This window comes from Equus asinus, chromosome 13 (assembly GCF_041296235.1).
Source record: "Equus asinus isolate D_3611 breed Donkey chromosome 13, EquAss-T2T_v2, whole genome shotgun sequence".
NCBI lineage: Eukaryota > Metazoa > Chordata > Mammalia > Perissodactyla > Equidae > Equus > Equus asinus.
Window position 1 is genome coordinate 10,953,571 of NC_091802.1, and position 13,779 is coordinate 10,967,349.

At 42.2% G+C, this 13,779-nt stretch overlaps 1 protein-coding gene across 3 annotated transcripts in view; it reads right to left on the reverse strand.

The window, feature by feature from the left end:
- The window catches only part of NDEL1 (nudE neurodevelopment protein 1 like 1), an 85,182-nt gene extending 73,433 nt beyond the window's left edge, over positions 1 to 11,749 (reverse strand). For 2 of the 3 annotated variants that reach the window (XM_070482350.1, XM_070482352.1), the window contains exon 1: positions 11,617 to 11,707. The gene's annotated coding sequence lies outside the window, so the exon portion shown is untranslated. Of the gene's footprint in view, positions 1 to 11,616 lie in introns of all 3 variants that reach the window. The other variant, XM_070482351.1, reaches the window with a different exon arrangement.
- Positions 11,750 to 13,779: the final 2,030 nt, after the last annotated feature.

Genomic DNA, 13,779 nt, shown 5'->3' on the forward strand with positions numbered 1-13,779 from the left:
CCCCATTTCTTTCCCAGTAGCCTAACCTGAACTGTGGACTTCCTCCCGACCTGGAACTATCTGCAGCCCTGTGGTCTTCCTGGCTTCAGAGCCTCCACTCCCCCAAGCTGCAGTCTTCACTGTCAGCCCTGGCCCCCACTCTGGCCCCTTGACAGTCACTGCCCACACCCCAGAGTAATAACTGCCTGCACAGAGAAGGATGGCATGACACTGTTAATTGCTAATTTGGTTAACACCTAGCAACCCTGAGGGCTGTTGCCATCACACCTACAAAAACAGTGCAGCTGTCCCTAGACAAAAGCAATATCTGCTCAGACACCTTTACACAGACAAGGTGGCACCAGTTTTGCCTACACCCAAACCATTCTAATGAAATGACAGGGCTTAAAAGAAATGGAGTGTTTCCTACCAACCTGAGCTGATGGTCTCAGGTAATTTCAGCCAAATTCCCATCACCAGGTGAGCCAATGAGTCAAAGTTACCAGGACTGAAAGATCATGTATTCAGCCACTCAACAAATATTACTGAGTGCCTGGCACTGTTCTAGGCCCCAGGGATAGAGCAGTTAACAAGCTTCCAGAAAAGGGAAATAGATGGGAAACAGAAAATAGAGAAAGAAACGTTAGCATGTCCAGCAGTGAAAAGTACTGAGGAGAAAAAAATTAGCCAGGACTTTTCCATATTTTCTATTTAAGGTAGCATTTAAAGCAGCACCTGGCATGTAGGAGGCACATAACATTTGTTGAATGAATAAACAACTCATAATGCATGTTTTTAAGTTCTGAGATATTTTCATTGCCCTCCTCTACTGCTCCCTCTTTCTCCTTTTTCTTTCTTTCATCAAAGCACTTTTACCACTTAGAACTCTAATAAAGAACTCCTCCATAAAAAGATGAGCCATTGACAAAATTTTAAAATACAGGTGACTAACAAACATATTCCACCTTGCTCCTAATCAAAAACACTCAAAGTAGCACAGCAAAGAAGGGATTCCACATTCCATCCAACAAATAAGTGAGATTGTAAAACATTAGACTACAAAGTACAGGCAGGAGCACAGAGCAACCACACTCTCACAGATGGTGCCAAGGGGGTGCTACAAGGTGTGTAGTGACGTGAACCAGAAACTTGAAAATGTGCAACCCCATGATCCAGTCTCTCCTAGGAATTTACCTGAAGAGAAGTATCATGAACATGTGCAAAGATTTATCCATGAGGATGTTCATCAAAGCACTGGTTAGCAAAAAATCAGAAACAAGCTAGATGAAAAGATGAATTATGTGGAATTATGTGATAGCCACACAATATAATAGAATACAATTGGTAATAATAATGTTACAGAAGGATAGTAACAATGAAAGATATTCACAATATGCAGTTAAATGAATAAAGCAGTTAACTCCACAATATGTATAATATGATCCCACTTTTGTAAAATAGAAAAACATACATACATTACACATAGAAAAAGTCTAAAAAGATACAAAAACGATGTTCACAGTGGTCATCTCTGGGAGGTGAGAGCACAGGTAATTCTCTCTCTCTCATCTGTTCTTCCTTCCTTTTTTGTTTCTTCTCTGTATTTTTTAACCAAAAATAATTAAAGGTATAATTTTTTTTAAGTTTTTAAAAAAACAAGAATGCATCCAAACTTAACAAAGCAAGATAATTTCCCCAAAATTCTTTCCAAATATTTTCCTAAGTCTATGGCCTTAGGACCATTTTAAAATTCAGCCTTTCAGCCACATCACTCCAGCAGTTACGAGAGTGACATGGGCACACTGGTGTCAGTAGACTTCAATAGGACGATTCCCAATTCTGCGGCACAGATCACAAGAATTAATTCCTTCTGCTATGACTCCCTAATTAGCTCAATCTGATGTTATTGCTTCCCGTAAACAGAGATATGCTGGTTCCACAGATGTAAAGTTTCCACCCTACAATCTTTCCAACCTCATATCTTCTAAACACCCACTAACTGACAACATAATGATATTTGGCACTTTGAACAATAGGACTACCTGGAATGTCAATATAGCTAATTCGAAATGTAAGAATTGCCTCTCTGGGGGTCGCTTGTCTGGTGATGCTGTCTAAATAAAGGGAAGAGTACCCTGACCATTTATAATTACAACCTAATATGGTAAAATGGCAGTCCATGGGATCTCAGAGGACATTTCAGACTAGTTTGCATCAATTCCTGTATAATACAACACAGGTCTTGATGTCCACTTTGAAAACTGCAACAAGGGGGTTTTGTAGCCTTTACATGGAAAAGATTTTCGGCTCAAAATTAGGAGATTGGGCTTTCTTCGGAAATGTCCATTCCACAAAGGCCAATTTTGACTCGTAACTGCTGAAATGCAGAAATGAAACATCCCAGGTTTCATGTTAATCACAGTAGAAATGTCCCTTCTATGAAAAGAAAATAAGCATCCCTTTGGAGGGCAGCAGGCCAAGTAGAAGAGAAGACATCAGTTTAAGTACTGGGGGCAGGATATAAAGGCAGAGAAGGGGAACCCTTTCTCCAAGCATGTTGCTGTTTCAACAATTTTCTAAGGTCATACGTGGACAGGATGGTTATTCAAACCATGATAAAAAGATATTAGAGGAGGCAGTGTGAAAGCAAAAGGCCCAGACACATGGAGAAGGTGATCGAAGGGTGCTGAGATCCACCCTCCACCTGCAGCAAAGGTGCGGGCCCCACCCCTTCTCAGGGCTCCCCTCCCTGGTGTGAGAACCCGGACACGCCTCTGCCCGCTGATATCCCCTCCCACCACTGCAGGAATTCAGTTGTTTATTCTTCTCGGCCAAATCAGCCCCATCTCAGGTGATGCTACTCATTGAGGCCCTTGTCTGAGCCTCAGTTTCTTCATCTGTAAAATGAGCAGGTTGAACCAGATGATACTGTAGACAGTTCCCATGAGTCAGGACCCATTCTGTCACCTAGGTGCCAAGCACCCTCCGGGGACAGGGGTCTGGGAGCCCTGCCTCTCCTTGGCCAGTTTGCCCAACTTGGTGGCAGGGCCAGCCCCCTCCTAGATAGGTGGGGGTAGGTGATCAAGAACAGACTTATTCATGCCAACAGTCCTTTGCCATCCTCTGGGGAATCGCTGAACTTGCAGAATGAACCACTTTCAAGTGCATCTGACGTCCGGTGTGTCTGTTTCCTGTGGCTCCTGTAACAAATTACCACAAGCTTGGAGGCTTAAAACAACACAGATTTATCCCCTTATAGTTTCTGGAGGTCAGAGATCCGAAATGAGACTGACAGGGCTAAAATCAAAGTGTGGGCAGGGCTAGTTCCTTCTGGAGCGTCCAGGGGAGAATCAGTTCCTTGCCACTTCCAGCTTCTAGAGCCCGCAGTGTTCCTTAGCTCATGGCTGCATCACTCCAACAGCTGCTTCTGTTGTCACATGGCCTTCTCTGACTTTGATCCTCCTGCCCCCCTCTTATAAGGACCCTTTGGATTACATAGGGTCCACCCAGATAATCCAGAATAATCTCCCCATCTCAAAATCCTTGACTTAATCACATCTGTCAAGTCCTTTTTGCCACATAAGGTAACATGCTCACAGGTTCCGAGGATTGGGACGGGGACATCTTTGGGGAGCTATTATTCTGGCTACCACATCTGATGTTCTAATTTTACCACCTTCATAGTATTTGCCATTTCTGCATATCATCATTAAATTTTTCTTTGAATTGACTCACTTTTTAAAAAGTGAACTTAAATCCTACATTAGCCTCATCGTAAAAAATCATATCTATGAAATCATGAAATTGATCACTAGTCATATTTTCCCTAATGTTACATAAAATGAATACGTGATTCTTAAAATGCCAAGTGTTCATCTCTGTACTGCGTAACATCACTTCACAAGCCACCAGCAGTACAAAGCCCATCCTTTGGGAGAACAAAAATAGAATCCAGTCTCTTGGTTTTACAGAAAAGGGTAATTTGTCCAGGAACGCACAGCGGCGTTTGCAAAGAGCAAAACTTCAGCTACACCCACAACTTCTTCCTCCTGTCTCCGTGCTCATTAATCACAACTTGCAAGTATGTGAGCTTTTTCTTAATGGCATCCCTACGTTGGTGAGTCATAGCATCTAGGGCTCAGTTCCCCTTCTGTTACACTCATGGATATTTTATGTTTGTGAAGTGGGGTTTCCTATTGCTTCCCCTGTCAATCAGCATTCATGCATCCTACTCATCTGTGTTAAACAGTTGCGTGTTTAACTTGACCCATAACTGGACCGCATCCAAGCCCTGGGGAAGAATGAGCTGAAAAGGGAGGTCATTGGCTAGTGGTGACTTTGTACTGTGCCCCTTGGCATCTGTCCCAGCTGCAGATCGAACTTTGAAACCCACTTTTGAAAAGACAGAGTTCCTTTCCATACACAAGTGTGGGATGATATAATTGCCCTCCTCTTACATAACAATCAGCATGCAATAAAAATAGCTCTCATTTATTGGATACTTAGTATGGGACAGGCCCTATGATAAATGCTTTACACACATCCATTCACAACAACACTAAGAAGTAGCTATTAGTGTTCCCATTTTACAGATGAGAAAACCATGTCTCAGAGACATTAAGCAACTTATCCAGGATCACACAGCTGGTGTGACAAAATCTGTATTCATAGAACTTCACAGAATACAAGAGAATTTGTATGACAATAAGGAAACCAGAGGGGTTGAGCAACTTGCCCAAGGACACATAGTGGCAGATTCAGAAGAGAATTCAGATCTTCAACTCTCAGACCAGTCTGTTCTTTCAGATTGTCTCTCTGTTAAGCTATCATTTCTTGGATGACTTCTTCAAATATCTGCCTGATCTGCTTCCTTTTTCTCCTCATTGCATATCTCACTCCTCCCTGGAGCCTTAGCTCCTCGTCATTTTCACTCTAATCAAAAGCTGTGGAGGGGACTGGGGAGAATCCCAGAGCAGCCCTTCTCCGTCTCCTCCTCTGACCCTCAGAACAAAAGACAGAAAGGGCTAGAAAATCTCCATGAGTCTGTATTCATTAATTCAGAATTAGTTATAATTTAACCAGAAAATGATTAAAGTTTACCTTTGTACTTTCACTTAAAAAAAGAGATTGCTAAGCAGAAACAAGATTAGATGGGGTCGTGATCAAAAGAGGAACTTGCTAATGAAAATTTTAATCCAATAAGAACCTAAAATCTGTCAGTAGGGGATGGAGTAAATAAATGATGGTATGGAATCAATGGATTGCTGCGTAGCCACTAATGATGATGTCATAGGACAAGGTATAAAATAATATGAGAGCAAATTAGGATTTACTAAGTCAAAAGCATGAATACAAAATAAAATGACTTTCCTTTTATTTTTATAAGTACATGCCCACAGAAAAAAGACTGGAAGGATGTATTTACAACTGATGGCTGTCTCTGGGTGATTTATATTTTCTTTTGTGTGTTTATCAGTTTTTTCCAAATTTTGTACAGTACACACAGATTACTTTTGTAACCCAAGGGAGGGGGAAAAAATCATCAAAAATTTTAGATGTAGTCTTTAAGAACTGCTATTTTCTGAAGCCTGTGCTCTAACACCGCATATACAGGAAAATAAGGGATCTATCCTAAACCTCTTTACAGAACTGGCCATACATCAACAATTTAACAATTATCTTACTCCATTTGAAAAATGAGCACTGGATATAAATAAGTGGTTCGTAGAAGAAATACAAATGGCCAATAAGCACATGAGAAAATCCTCAATCATATCATTAATAATTTTTTAAAATGTAAATTAAAATGACAATGAGATATCACTTTTTGCTTATGGGATTAGCAAAGTTCAAAACAAATGATAACACCCAGTACTAGCAGAATTGTGAGGAAGCCAACGCTCTCAGACAACGCTGGTCGGAGTGACAATGCCACAACCATCTCAGTTACCATGACAGACTGAATACATGTATCTTCACTTCCTTCTGAAACACCACAAAAAAGACAGGACTATTTTAAAAGGTAGAAACCCACAAAGACAGAGTGGTGGGGAGGAGACAACAGTGGACAAGAGATGTCAACAGAATCTTGGAAGATGGAATGTAGATTGGTGAGTGGTAGCCATGGGGTGGATCAGAGAAGGCTGGAAACTAAATGCTAACCAGGGGCAAGCAGTGTCGCATCTCTGAATCCAAGAAAGGCTCAGGAATTGGAGGTGCCAGTGACGTCACAAGGCAGGGTGGGGTGGGGCTAAAAACAGGAAGATCTGTTGAAAGTACAGTGTGTTTACAAAGCACTTAGGTGCAGACTTCACAGCCCATACAATTGACAAGTCAAGGTGTTTACCTCTCTCCCAGCCAAGCAGGAGGAAGAGGGTTACTTTCTAGAGAAACTAAGCAAGAGGAGCTCTAGACCTGGGGACAGTGGCACACCAGAATGCAAGGTTGTCACTACACCATAAAGGGAAGTGATGGGGGCAGGGAGGATTCTTCAAAGGCCACATATTGGATGATGAGACCCCAGCTTCCTTCCCCTGATACCCTTCCAGGATGCTGGCAGCCTGGCTTTTACTCTCCAGGCAGGAGATCAGAGAGTTTCTCTCAACAGAACCCGACTGGCTCCAGAGAGGTCTCCAAGCCACATGGCCTGGTCAACCCACTTGATTATCCAGAGGTCCAACAGCCAACAACTCTCACCCCCTGCCCAAAACACACACACACACACACACACACACAGCCTCCAATCAGCTTCTAGTTCCTTAATCATCAAAATGAACATTCAACAAGGAACCACCAAACATTTGATAAAGCCTCCAATGTGAAAGATAGAACAAAATAAGACAAAAGAAATTCAAGAGCAATAGATACAATACAGGGAGCAGAAGTAAGCCAGGAAAGAAAAAACTTTAATAAATATCTTCAGAGAAATAAAGATATTATATCCATGTAACAAGAACATGGAGCTTACAAAAAGGAGCAAGAACAAGAACTTTTTTTTGGGGGGGTGAGGAAGATTGGCCCTGAGCTAACATCTATTGCCAATCTCCCTATCTTTGCTTGAGGCAGATTGTCACTGAGCTAACCCCCATGCCAGTCCTCCTCTATTTTGTATGTGGGATGCCACCACAGCATGGCTCGATGAGCAGTGTGTAGGTCCACGCCCAGGATCCAAACCTGCAAACCCCAGGCCGCTGAAGTGGAGGGCATGAACTTAACAACTACACCACTGGGCCAGCCCCAAGAACCTTTTTTTAAAATGAGGCTTGAAAGAAAAATATGTAGCTGAAGGGTATGACCATAAAATTGAGAAAATCTCCCAAAAAGGAGAACAAAAAACAAATTTCCCAAATAGGAGATTAAAAGCGAGAAAATGAGAAGATAAACCTAAAAGTCCAACATCCAAATGAGAGGAGTACCAGAAAGAGAGAACAGAGAAAATGAAGAGAAAGAATTCTTTTTTTTTCTTTTGCTGAGGAAAATTCACCTTGAACTAACATCTGTGCCAATCTTCCTCTATTTTGTATGTGGGTCGCTGCAACAGCATGGCCACTGACATGTGGTGTATAGATCCACACAGAAGAACCGAATCCAGGCCACCAAAGCAGAGAGTGCCAAGCTTAACCACTAGTCCATGGGGCCGGCCCAAGAAATTATTTTTAGGATAACAATAATTCAAGAAATTTTCCCAGAATTGAATAACATGAGTGCCCAGAGTGAAAGGTCTCCTGAGCATACAGCACCATGAATCAAAAAACACCTACAGATGAAATTTCAGAACCTCAGGGATGAAAAGAGAATCCTAAAAACTTCCATAGACATAAAACCAGGTCATCCACAAAGGACCAAGAGCCAGAATAGCACAGGACTTCTCCACAATAAACTAAAAGCTTGAAGACGATGAAACGCTGCTTGTAAAATTAGGAGGGAAAATTATTTTCAACCCTGTGTTCTAAATCTAGCCAGACCCTTAAACAAGTGTAAGGATAGAATAAAGGCCTTTTTTCAGCCGGTCAAAAACTCTACCTCCTATGTATTGGAAAACATATGCCACCAAAAATAAGGAAGTCAATGAAGAGGAAAATGTGGGATCCACACAAAAGGACAAATACTGTATGATTCTACTCAAATTCATAGAGACAGAAAGTAGAATGGTGTTGCCGGGGGCTGAGGAAGAGGGAATGGGGAGGTAGGGTTTAATGAGTACAGGGTTCCAGTTTGGGAAAACGAAAAAGTCCTGAAGATGGATGCTGGTGGTGGATACACAACAATGGGAATGTACTTCCTCACTGAGCTGAACAATAAAAAATGACTAAAATGATAAACTTTATGTTATGCATATTTTACCATAAAAAAATGTAAAACACAAAAAAACTGTGGGATCCAGAAAAGAGAAGATCCACATAAGAGAGTGAAAAGGGAATTCCTAAGATGATGCTAACACATGGGCCAGGACAGACTGAGCAGTAGGTTGACAGCAATAGCTCAGAGGGGAGCAGCCAGATGGGGCTACAGGGAGATGTGGCTGAGGAATAAGACAAAGAAAAAAAGATGGAACCCGAGAGATTGGCTGATGTGTCCGATCATGTTCAGAGGAATTTAATAGCTCTGTTGGAGAGGAATCAGTCATATGTGTATAAAAACTAAGAAAATGGAAACCTGAGGCAACTGTCAACTCCAGGAGGAAAAGATTAGATGAAAGAAAGAAAATAATAATAATAACTACATAGCTCAGAGAACAATACTTATATAGTCATAGCATGACATAATTATATAACATAAACACGAATATTGATTTAATCAAAATTTGTGATAGAACCATATCAGGAAGATGGGGGATCAGTAATGTGGATAGGGAGATATAAGAGTGCTATATCCTTACCTTCCATAACAAGTCAACAGATAATAACTAAAATAGAAAGAAATAGCCATACTGGCACTTCTTTGGAGACAGAAACAATTAAAATAACTGAAAGCGTTTGTCTCCGGGAAGGAGAACTTGGAAGTGGGGAGGTGGGATAGGGAATTGATATTTTACATTGTAAGCTTTGTGTTGCTTTAATAAAAGTGGATATGAAATTTAAAATAAATAAAACAGTATAACATTTATTAGAGGAATCTGGACAAATGAATTAAAACTGCAAACATATGTATAACTTTCCACCCAGCAATTCGACTCATAAGGATTTATCCTAAGGAAATAATAGGACTCGTATACAAAGATGTATGTTCAATGATGTTTACTGCAACATTGTTTATTATGATAGCAGTAAATTGGGAACAACCTAAACACCCATCAGTAGGAGGCTGGTTTAATAAATTATGGTATATCCATACATTGGAATACCAAACAGCTGTTAAGAAGGACAAGGTAGAAATTTATAAATTAACATGAGATGAGACTAAGAGATATTATTAGGGGCCAGCCCCATGGACTAGTGGTTAAGTTCAGCATACTCCACTTCGGCAGCCCAGGTCCGGTTCCCAGGTGTGGACGCGTACCACTCATCAGCAGCCATGCTGTGGCAGCGACCCACATACAAAATAGAGGAAGATTGACACAGATGTTAGCTCATGGCAAAACTTCCCCAGGGGGAAAAAAAGAGAGAGATATTATTAAATGAAAAAAGGTTTCAGGACAGTAAGTAGAATTCAACATAAAAAATATTTGTGGGCCGGCCCCGTGGCCAAGTGGTTAAGTTCGCACGCTCCGCTTCAGCAGCCCAGGATTTTGCTGGTTTGGATCCTGGGCGCGGACATAGCACTGCTCATCAGGCCAAGCTGAGGTGGTATCCCATATGCCACAACTAGAAGGACTCACAACTAAAATATACATAACTATGTACCGGGGGGGATTTGGGGAGAAAAAGCCAAAAAAAAAAAAAAAGAAGATTGGCAAGAGTTGTTAGCTCAGGTGCCAATCTTTAAAAAAAAAAAAATGTGTTTTAAAAATCTAGTAGTCTAGCTAATTTCCAGAATATATAAAGAACTCCTACCACTCGACAACAACAACAAAACAAACAACACAACTAAAAAACGGGCAAAGGACTGGAATAGACATTTTTCCAAAGAAGATATACGAATGGCCAATAAGCACATGAAAAGATGCTTCACGTCACCAATCATTAGGGAAATGCAAATCAAAATACAGTGAGATACCACTGCATACCCATTAGGATGGCTACCATCAAAAAACAGAAAATAATAAGTGTTGAGGAGGATGCAGAAAAATTGGAAACTTTGTGCACTGATGGTAAGAATATGAAACAACGCAGCCACTATGGGAAACAATTTTTGACGATTCCTCAAAAAATTAAAAGTAGAATTACCATATGATCCAGCAAATCCATTTGTGACTATATGCCCAAAAGAATTCAAAGGACTAAAACAGATATTTGCACACCCACATTCATAACAGCATTATTCACAATAGCCAAAAGGTGGAAACAACCAAAATGTCCAGAAACAGATGAATGGATAAACAAAATGTAGTATATACATACAATGGAATATTATTCAGCCTTAAAAAGGGAGGGTATTCCGACACATGCTGCAACATAGATAAACCTTAAGGACATTATCCTAAGTGAAATAAGGCAGTCACAAAAGGACAAATGCTATATGATTCCACTTATATGAGATATCCAGAGTGCTCAAATTCATAGAGATAGAAAGTAGAAGGGTGGTTGCTAAGAGCTAGGGGAAGAAGGAAATGGGGAGTTAGTGTTTATTGGGTACAGAGTTTCTGTTTGGGATGGTGAAAAAGTTCTGGAGATGAATGGCGATGGTGATGGTTGCATAACAATGTGAATGTACTTAATGCCACAGAACTGTACACTTAAAAATGACAAATTTTATCTTATGTATATTTTACTACAACAAAAATATTTTTTTAATCTAGAAGTCTATACACCAATTTGTCAATGGTAATCTTCAGGGATAGAATTACATAAAAATTTCACTTTCTCTGTATTCTTTGAATTTTTCTTCGCTATCATATCATACAAAAAACTAGTTCCATTTAGAAAATGAAATAAAAGTAAACTCAAACCCTGAAGAATATCATCTTACAGTTTACAAAAAACTTTCACAACCATTGTCCTGCTTAAGCATCACAAAAAATCCCACAAAATAGAAACCTTTTGCCATTTTGTAGATAAGAAAACAGGTTCAGAGGGAAATGACTTGCCCATAGGTAAGACAAGGAGCCAGGGCTTAAGGGCAAGCCCCTGACTTGGTCAGCTCAGCACAATGTCAAGCATCACACTGACCGTGTATAAGTCAGTCCCAGATAAACCTGTCTGAACTCAAGGAGCTCTCTCTGCAACCCAGAAAAGTGCTGCCTGGGGTAGCCCAGGAAACAGAAACCAAATCAAAGTGATGAGATCTTAGGGGGATGTGGGCAGACGATGTGGCTTCCGGAAGCCACCAAAGCAAAGCCCTGGTGTCAGCCCCTACAGGAACATAGCCAACTTCACAAACTGACCTCAGCCTTTGACAGTGCCCCATCAACATGGACAGAGAGGGTCCCCAGACCACCAGGAGCCCCGGACTCTGGTGTGTCTCAGGCTGGCCCTCACCTGCCCCAGACTTTCTCTGAGCAGACCCCTCCTCCCTCAACTCCCCAAGATCTCAGTGTACCTGTTCCTGTGTCCTTTGTCCCAGGCCTCGATGATCAGATCAACAGCAACACATAGGGGCCAGCGCTGAACCAGCTGAAACAAAGTAGAAGTCAACAGGAAGCATGAGAATCACCTTCTGACAAAGGAGGCACAAGGACAGGAAGTGGGTTCGGGCCAGGAAGGCTGGGTCCTGCTGTCTAGAAGTGAGGCAACCCTGCCGGCCTCATTGCTCAGCTGGAGTTGAGCAAGATTTCAGTGCTGGGGAGAGGAAAAAAGAAATTCAAGTCCTAACTCCTTAGCCTGGACATCAAGTTTCCCCATTTCTACCGTATGCATGTATGCCTCTGTCCCTGTATTCCGAGGGGAAGAGCTGTCACTTGTCAAGGGTAAGAGATGAACAGAACCTAGCATACCCCTCACATGAGTAGATAAGAGAATAAACTTAAAGTCAGATTGCTGCCATCCACCACTTTTAGCTGTGAGACCTTGAACAAGTTGCTTTGCTTCTCTGAGTCTCATTTTCCCCATTTAAGAAATGGAGGTAATACCAGTACTGACCTCACAGCGTTGTTTAGGCTTAAATGAGATAATGTGTGTAATTGACTTCGTACTCATCCAATTAGTCCCTTTAGCGGTTAGCAGAGTCCCTCCTTTCTGCCTCCCCAAATCTGACCCACTCTTAAGTTTCTATCAGATCAGACACCCTGGTCTGAAGAGGCACCCTGAACACCTGTCTCCACACTGGCTGCAGGTCTCATATGTGTCATTTAGTCTCGCCATAGAGGAGAAGCACCATCATTAAGAACGGCTACTGAGCCCCTTCATTGATAATTCGTTCCCATGGTGATGCTTTATCTCCCCAAGGTCACCCAGTGAGGGTGGGGGCTGCATGAATTTGTCTCTGTATCCCCAGGAGCACCCAGCAGAGCACTGGAAGTTAGTCCATAAATGTTTGTGGACCTTCAAGATGCTATGGATACACGTCCCTATTTAAAACTTGAAGGTAAACTCCGATGAGGACTGAGGACTCCATAGCGGTGGGGCTGAGGTTTTGCAAATTATGGCAAAGTCTTGAGTGAGGGCAGGGCTGGGGTGATCCTTGGCTCCTCTTAGCTCCTCTCACAATCCCCTAAAACTCCTAAGGATGTGAAATGGGGGAGTGTGCCAAAAGCAGAAGCTCCATCTGCCTGCAAGTCCTGCTCCCACCCACCCCACCCATCTCCAGAAGGAAGGCTGCTTAGCCTGCAGCAGCTTAAATCCCCCTCAAAAGTAGCTTAGGTCTGCCACCTGATCAGGAGACCTGCCCTCCTCCTGGCTCTGTCCGCACCTCCCTGACCCTCCTCTTTCCAGACAAAGGGTATCCTGATAGCTTGATGGCACTTTCTTAAGGACTGTCCCTCACTTCTTGCTCTCTCCAATTTACCACCCCACCAGAGCTGCCGCCTCTGTACTTCTCTTAGTGTACCCCAAGGCTTATTGAGGCTTACCACGCACCAGGCACTGTGTTTTACATACAATATCCTGCTTTAACCTTCAAATAACTCTCTAAAGTAGAAACTGTTATTATTACTATTGTACAGATGAGGAAACTGAGACCCAAAGATGTCACGCAACTTGCCCAAGATCACACAGTCAGCGGGCTCCCACTCTAACTTGTATTGCAGACATTTCAGTGGGATTTCACTCTAGGGAGCTGGAAACTCACCCACCTCCTGTGTTGCACAGAGACAGGACCTTGTAGTCAGCATGTTCTAAATTTTTAGAACTACTGAGCATGAGTCATTGCCAGGGAGCTTCTTAGAAATGCAGAACCTCAGGCCCCACCCCAATCCTGCTGAATCAGACTTTGCATTTGCACAAGAGAACCAGGTGATTGGTTTGCTTATCAAAGGCTGAACCACACTGGTCTAAATGAATGAATGGATGGTGTTATCCAAGCACCCGCAGGCAAAGCAAGCATAGAAAAAAAAAAACCCTACAGGGCTCCTGAGTTTGAGCATTTCACCTCTGGAGGAAGCACAGAGCCAAAAAGTTAGAGCTCGGAGTCTCCCATACGTCAGCCAGTTTCCACTGCTCAGGCGCTCAAGCAACATCTTGGCCCTGGAAGTCTGGACGGCGATGGGACGTCTTTAGAGCGCCACCTATTGGCCTTGATTAGGTATGCGTCACACGTTTCTGCTCC